The sequence below is a fragment of the Cydia pomonella genome, chromosome 13 (genome assembly GCF_033807575.1).
Source record: "Cydia pomonella isolate Wapato2018A chromosome 13, ilCydPomo1, whole genome shotgun sequence".
Lineage (NCBI taxonomy): Eukaryota > Metazoa > Arthropoda > Insecta > Lepidoptera > Tortricidae > Cydia > Cydia pomonella.
Window position 1 is genome coordinate 12003205 of NC_084715.1, and position 8289 is coordinate 12011493.

The following is an 8289-nucleotide window of genomic DNA, read 5'->3' on the forward strand; positions in this document are numbered from 1 at the left end:
GGTTTCAAGAAAAGTCTATATTGTCTATTCCTCATAAAAGCTCTTGTGCTTTTAATAGCTATAACGTTACTGCGATTAATGGCTACCAACCTAACAAAACCAAAACGAATACAGTTTTAAACTAAGTGCATTGCTGCCAACTTACAAAATATTCATTTGGTTGCATAGTAAAAATAATTACTTCATAAGTCAGAAACACGCATGTGACACCCGTAATATAGCAACACCCATAGACTACGAGACCGCTTAGCGTTGCTTGTTAGTCTCCGTAGGCTACGGTGGCCAAAATAGAGAAAAAACTGTCCAAAAATTTTATTTAGCAAGTAGCAAGTACCAGGGCCTCATGAGTTACGAGGTGTCGCCGACCGGCCGGCCGCGGCCCGGGGCGGGCCGGGCGCGTAACAAGGTATGCTCGCGCGTCTTGGCTACATACTTTTGCTTTGTTTACCTAAATTAAGATTTATTTTTGTTGACTCGTAGGAAAAATATTGTATGCAACGTTGTATAAGTAGGTCAAAAAATGCTCGTGGCGTATTCCTTTACAATGTTCGCCTACGCCTTCGGCTCCGGCTCACATTGTAACTCACGCCACTCGCCTTTTTTGACCCTTCTTATACAACTGTTGCATAAAATACTATATTATAATTCCATGTTTAAAATCAAAGAAAATGCGAAGCGAAAGTAGTTTGACTAGTAGCCCTAGCCCATTTCGTTATCTAGTGCTCGGAATTAAGACGACTGCATCCTGAACAGCGATGACCCCCCTTTCGCTACTCTAGATAGAAGTATGGCCCATAAATCAAACAGTAGATAGTATTACTTGGAAGTTTGTAACGGGGTAAAGATGCTGCAAACTAGGTCTCGTATTTTTCTCGTAACATCAGTACTGGTACGACGCCGTTTATAACCGACATAAAGCATTCTTCTAGTTACGAGCTTGTTAGAAAGTGACGAATGCGGCTATAAAGGGTATCGTGATATCCCCACTAGAAGAATAGCGCGGTCAATAGATGGTTCAGAATAAGAAATGAGTACTTAATAGAAAATGTTGACCCAACAACCGATTAAACAAATATCGTCCATTGATAGCCTTAATCCTACTTAAAACAATGATCGTGTACCTATTCAATACGGATGCAGCAAATACTAACAACAAAACATGTCACTCTTGCTTATATAAAATTTACACATAAATATTTTTATGTACACACATATCATAATCCCTCTATGATGTCTTCAAAATCCGTAAATAATGACCAACATTACGATAAACTGTTTTGTTACAACCTTATCTGTGATAATGTTGTAATTGCTTCATCTAGTTAATCAAAATCGATTTGGTTATGACATTCATATTTGTATTATCTCTGAAAAAAAAAAGCAATTCGATTTGACTTCTATTCTACTTAATATCAGTCGAGATGCCTTTTTATTCGAAATGAAATGTCAATTGCATACATTGTTGACATATCTCGCGTGTTAGTTTGTATCGAATGATACGGAAATAGGCCCCCGACTTTAGTTTGTCTTTGTCTATGGTCTATGAATTAAAAAAAAAACTACGAATGCGTGACATGCGTGAAAAAAGTTTGCATTGGACATACAGTTTATCTTTTAGTTAGTTTTAAGTATAAAATAAATATGTTTTGTTGTTTTTAAAGTAACTAAAGCATAGTTCATATACATAAAATTGGTACGCACTAGAATATTGTTATTTTTTAAGTTAATAAAATATAAGAAAGTTATGAATGGTGAATTTTAAATAGTAATGTATTTAGCTTTCAAATATGTATAAATTAAAAAAATCTCTGTTATGTAAATAATTACAAACCGTTTTCATAATGGACCCCCGTCATTTTCTGCACAACACTTTTGTCGACATTTTTGGCGTGTTGATTTCTTGTAGATCGCAATGAATTGATACCCTGGACAATTTGACTAGTCTTATTTAAATTTTTTTCATGATTGCCCAGTAGTTTTTGATAGATTGAAATTGGGGCCAATTCGAAGGACTTAGCCAAAACTTTTTTTGAATAGTGGCAGCTGGCTAAATCTGGCCAACATTTCACAGGACCGTTATGGGTTCTAATAAATGCCAATACTAATTTCTCTAAGCACTCTTTAATATAAAGGTCCGACTTCATTGTTGACTATGTTATAAAACATTTCGTCTCACAGCCGCAATTATAAATTCCTTGCTATATCATATGTTTTTTTGCGAACTGAAAATAGAAATAGAATAGAATGCAAATTGAAAGTTTCGCGAACTTATATTTTTCGGGTAAATTACCTCTATTATTGGCCATATAAAACTTCGAACCGAGTAGTTGATTAAAATCGAGTTTTACATACGTCTTGTCGTCCAACAACAAGCAACCTTCGAATTTTGTCAATACTGGGTCGTACAATAGTCGAGCTAGCGTTGTAGCTTGTCGGATCTGTTTAACAGTCCGATTTGGCTGTTTTATTGCTCGATAGCTCTTAAATTATAGCCACCTCTGAGGTGAATCATCTTTATCTTTCTAGAAGTTTCTTTGAATTTTTGGGATAAATCGTAATTAGACCGTCCTGAATTTTGTTTGAGTGACCTTTGGACTTTTTTCCCAAAATCTTGTTATTTGTCCCAGACCTCCGATTACTTTGTGTTTTCCTGTCGGCTGATAGAGTCTCCTTGTAACGTTTTATGACCCTACAAATACTAGCTTTTAGCATCTTAAGCGACTTAGCTGTCTTTGTCCGGGATCGATAAGAATTTTCGAAGTATTTGTGCACGATCAATCTCCTGTTCTCAATTTTCATGGTCGAAAACTTTAAAATGCATAAAGTTAGGAAAATAATATTTTCACCATTAATACTTTGAAGCTTGGTGATTGAACTGTAATTGTCAATTTTTTCCCGCCATGGAATTATTATTGTTTAAACATTGCTAATTATGTGCCAATTCTATATGAACTATGCTTTATAGCAAAAGTTTCGTGTAAAATGAGCGATAAAAATATTTCGGTGACGCCACCACATATCCGCGAGTTCCGCCAAGAGAGCAAGGTTGTCCCAACGTTGGTTGTAATTTGGGCTTATTTGGGTAAGTGAATATATCATAGAATTTTTTTAATATGTATGTAGATATAATAGTGTAAGTAACTGTACACAATTAGGCATTAAAACACCCGTGTGATCCTTTTACAAAACTCACTTCGTTCGTTTCTTAAACCCACACTCGTGTATTTTAATGCCTTTTATTATGTATCAATCACATAAACTACTAATAAGCGTTTCTAGTTTTACACGTGCTATACGTATTTTGATTGTAAATAAATATTTTAATGGCACTTTACTAGAGATACATTTAAGATATACATACTTTGAGAAAATTTGAAGATCATCTTATTGCGGTTACGATTCATTGCGGTTCGCTCTCTCGAATAAATATGTCCCTTTTAGTAATAAGTTAATTTCATACACATGTGTCGATTAATATCGAAATAGTTAACCCTCAATTTTTACGTTAGTTTCTATAAAAAAATAACTTCATAAATATTTACCCCATATCAAACCAATAGGTATAGATATTTTTTAGGACAAATTGATTGACGAGGTTGCCACACTGGAGGTATCTGACTAAAAGTAGATCTAATTTCGCATCTATTTGTAGTTGGTCTTATTAGAAGTTAAGCTAAGGCATAGTAAATAGAGAAATAGCAGGTCCATAACAAGAGCAGATTTATGGACGTTTTGTATCTAACGATCTATCGCAGTAGGTCGAGATCAGAGACGCCGCCGGCGCGGGCGCACCCGGTCTCACATACGACACACTGGTAAAATTTCAGAGCAGTAGTTTGACTATAAATAACAAATTATCTTATCATAGGTAAAGAATAAAGCCGACAAAGCTAAATCTCATACCCAATGAACTTTCCGTTTCTAAGTCTAGAAAATTATAAGATTTAAATTAGTTTACAATTGCAATATCTATTCTTTATCTAAGTAGGTCAAAATCGTTCGAGAAAACCGGCGTTTTTTATGTAGACATTTCAAAAGTTAACTTTTTTGATATATTTTATCTAAGACTTTTATCATAATATTTAAAGAAGTAGAAGATATTAAAACGCTGATAAGGATAAAGTATGAATATTGGACTTTAAAGTCCGTTTATTTTATTATGTCTACATTTAAGTTGCATAACATTAACTTGAATACTATATGCATAACCTAAAAGTTTTTGACCCAAGTTCCGCGGAAAGTGTCATTTATCTATCCCCGCTCACTACCTTACTGACTACTTACCTATTATATGATTTATATGACAGATGGTGCAGTAAACCAAGGGTCGCCAAGGTTTTCGCAGTTTGGAGACTACTGTTTTAAACAAGCTTGCATAATACAATGATGATGATGTGTGCTGTTCTTTCCTGTTTTATGTTTCTTTTTGTACATAAAGTGTTTTTCCTACTACTAATACACTCTATCTCTTATTTACCATGGCGGGATTCCACTTGAGACGGTCATTAGGCGTAAACAATACGAGTAGTGACAACAAAAGATATCCGACAAACTATTTTTGCGGCGTCGTGTCTTACATGTAACTGTCCAGTTTTGATCCTTTTGTGTTATTATTTGACCATACGCTGGCTTTGAAGAGCAGACCTCGTAAAGCAGTGTTAAACAATAGATCAACATTATGGTTCTCTTAGTGCAGTTTCAAGTGGAGTAAATGAAATAGAGTATAACAATCCAGATCTAAATCGACGTAAACGACCGCCGTCCATAAGGATAATTTCAATGGGTACATTTTGCCACGCCGGGACCTTAGTCTATGAATTATGAAGTTGTGTTACTGATTGCAATAATATTGTCGTGCCTTATTGTTTGAACCGGCTAGATGGTATGATTCACAACCGTTGCAAGTTTCAGATAAGAATGCAGCAAATAGGGCGTTGCGAGCTAACAATCAGGCTCGAGAACATTATGCGCTTGACACAATTCCTGGCTGTGGGTTCCCATTGCTATCAAGCTTAGCCGAGTCAGTTCCTAGGCTTTAGACTAACAGGGATGGGCAAACTTTCTTCATGGAGGGCCAAAAAATTTAAGAAATTTAAGAGGAGGATTGCAGCAAAAATGCACTGTTATTTGAAACCGTTAATTAAGCATATCAAATAAAAGTATAACTATTTTTTGTTTGAAATCGCTTAATCGTATATAATTATAAACATTATACACTTGCGTTTTGCTTTATATGGCTGGACCGTCAAAATATAATGATCGCGGGCTATATATAGGTACTAATTATTTAGAAGGACCGGCGGCGGGTCGTATAAAATCCTTTCACGGGCCGGAGCTGGGGGCCTACCGCGAACCACGTTCGATGTGTTGCCTCTCTGTCGCACTTGTAAGTTCGTACGCAAGTGTGACAGGGAGGCATCACGTCGAACGTGGTTCGCGGTAGGCCCCCTGGCCATACTTTGCCTACCATTGCTTTCACGCTAACTTAACCTAATAGTGAATTCGAGAATTTCAAGACCCTTAACTTTTCTTTTTAGACGCATGGATATTCGAATTGTCTTCCACTATCTCTGACAGAGGCATTTAGTATGTAAAGATTTAGGGGTGATTCAGTCCATCGCATAGGGGAGCATCCGCTGGGCTGGGTCGTGTACAACTCACTGAAGTGAGATGCCTAACACCTATATGTAATTAAAGAACGCACTTGTTCGACTAAGCGATCAACTTGTATAAGCGCTTGGAATATCTTCCTGAAATATTATGCGGGAACGCGCACATATGGCCACAGTGATGTTGAATGTTTAGCTTAATAAGGAGATGTTTATAGGTCCGTTGCCCGTTGACTTCAATTTAAAAGTCATTGTTTTTAGGTTGACAGTAAATTCGCGATGCCGTTATTCAGACGTTGAACTACGATTGTTTCAAAATCAACGAGCTAGACACCTAAAAACATTAATCAACATATCCGTGTTGTGTTTGGGAGTGTGAACACTCTGTGAAACATAAGACGTTTATTTATCCGTCGATATTTAAAAAAAACATCGACAAGAAATCAGCCAAACTATGGACAGAAATCTCATGAATCTGCTATTCGGACTTTTCGTCGTCTCGTGTGTAGAGACGAGTATGATAGGTACCTATGAGATTATAGACTATAAAGAGAGCTGTCAAGTATATACTCGTACATTCCTAAATGGTTTTCTGATCCGTGGAAGAAAAACAAGCGCGAGTTTGGAGGTTTTTATCCGTTTACTCCACATGCTATTATAAAATTGGATGTAAGTATTTAGTTCAATAGAATTCAATCAATAGATTGGCGTCGCATTTGTAATAAAAACAAAGTAAATACATACCTCCATAGTACCTATTACACAAGAAAGAACCTGACGTTTATTAGTTTTATTACCGTCTCTACAGTTGACGAGGTCAGAGAGTAACATCATAAAACTTATTAGACATAAGCTAAGCCTTTAGATCAGATGCAACATCCACGTACCTACCTACCCGTAGCATACGATATATTTTTATTTAAACATAATATTGTAATCTAACAACTAGTCTATCGCGACATAATTTTTGAATACGTTGTTCAAACGATATTCAATCGCTTAATTTCACTAAGTCAGTTGTGCAACGCGTGTGGCAACCGTCCATCGGGACCAATTCTGTAAGTGACGTTAACCATCTGAATAAACGTAATTGAACAATTTCTATCAACCCATTGCCCTTATCTACTTGCTACTTGTGTGAATTGGTACCACAGCTGCCGCTAATCATTTTTATGAGACTCTTAAATTCAATATTCTACGATGTTAAACAAGATGTTGCAAGCTCTAATAGAAGAGTGGTTTGAGGACGTACTTAATTGTACGAGTACAATGTTTAATGGTTATTTACTCGTGTTCGTAACAGTGTGTGCAAAATTGTTACATGAAACCACATCATGAAAGTTCACAATACATGTTTTAAATTAAAATATACTTGTTTGAACGGTGTTAAAACTCAATATATGGCATATTATTGTTTCAACTAACGCAAGAACTATTCATTGCAAAAAATAGGGCATTCTAAAATTAATACATGAGATGGATGTACAAAGTAATTATGGTAATAAGCTGCCAAAACTAGGCTTAGTTTTATTTTTGGCAGCTATAAACATAAGTCGACGTAAATTTTCATGCACTTATAGCCTCGCGTAGCAAACATGCACTTCATTCACAAAAAAACGTTTGTTTACCAATCTGTTTGTGTGTTTCCTCGAGCACCGGACATAGCTTCACCTTATTTACGACGATCACCAACGTAAACTGCATTGTCTCACACCACACACTCGGCTGCGTAACTTTCTCACATTTCCACTACGTTTGAAGAGATGCATCGTACGCAGCGTGCACTCGTCTGCACTGTCAGTTTAAAACTAACCCGGATTAACATAATTGGTCACAATTGGTTCAATTTGGGAGCCATGTTGAATTTTAGTATGAACATTGATGGTGACACAGTATAGTATAGGGACAATGATAGTAATCTTCCCAAGTATTTAGGATCAGCATTTGACTTTCAAATCTAGGCTGCGATGCAACGGTTGCTCGTCCCAACTGATCCCGGATAATTTGGCTAGCGGTACCGATGTAACGTGTATCGTACCTTTTTTTTGCACGGATATGTTTGAACTTTAGTTAGAATATAGACTACTTTATAGAAATCTCCTTTGATTATGACGGGCGTTCAGTCATTAGAGTATTATTATTAGCCGACAAACAAAGCTAAATTGTAAATGTGCGCCTCCCGCGTCAATTGGGAGCGCAACGGGAGACTCGTGGACGGAAATAACACAATAATCGCTATTTCAAGGAAGAGCAGGGATAGGATATGTTCGCATTAGCGAAATGTTTACGGTTCGAAGGACCGGCTGTTTTTAATCCGTGGTTGAGTAATTTCTGATCTTGATTACTACGTCATCGCAAGGAAGATAAATGAGAATGCAGCACTATAATTGTTATTTAAGGTATTTCATGCTTGCAGGGATAGGATTTGCTTGAACCTACCACCGAAATGGCACGCATGAGAATGTAACAAAATAACATGACTTCAAGGACTTCAATCACGACTACAAGGCTAGATATCTTACGTTTTATGTTCTTTGTTAATTTCTGTTAAAAAGCTTTTAAATGCTGGTTAGTATAGTTTTCTTTACTTATCGATACAGTCTTTATACGTACAAATGGGGTCACGTTGACGAATTCGCGCTCATATAATAAAAGTGCGAATCGTTTCGTGGGTTACTGA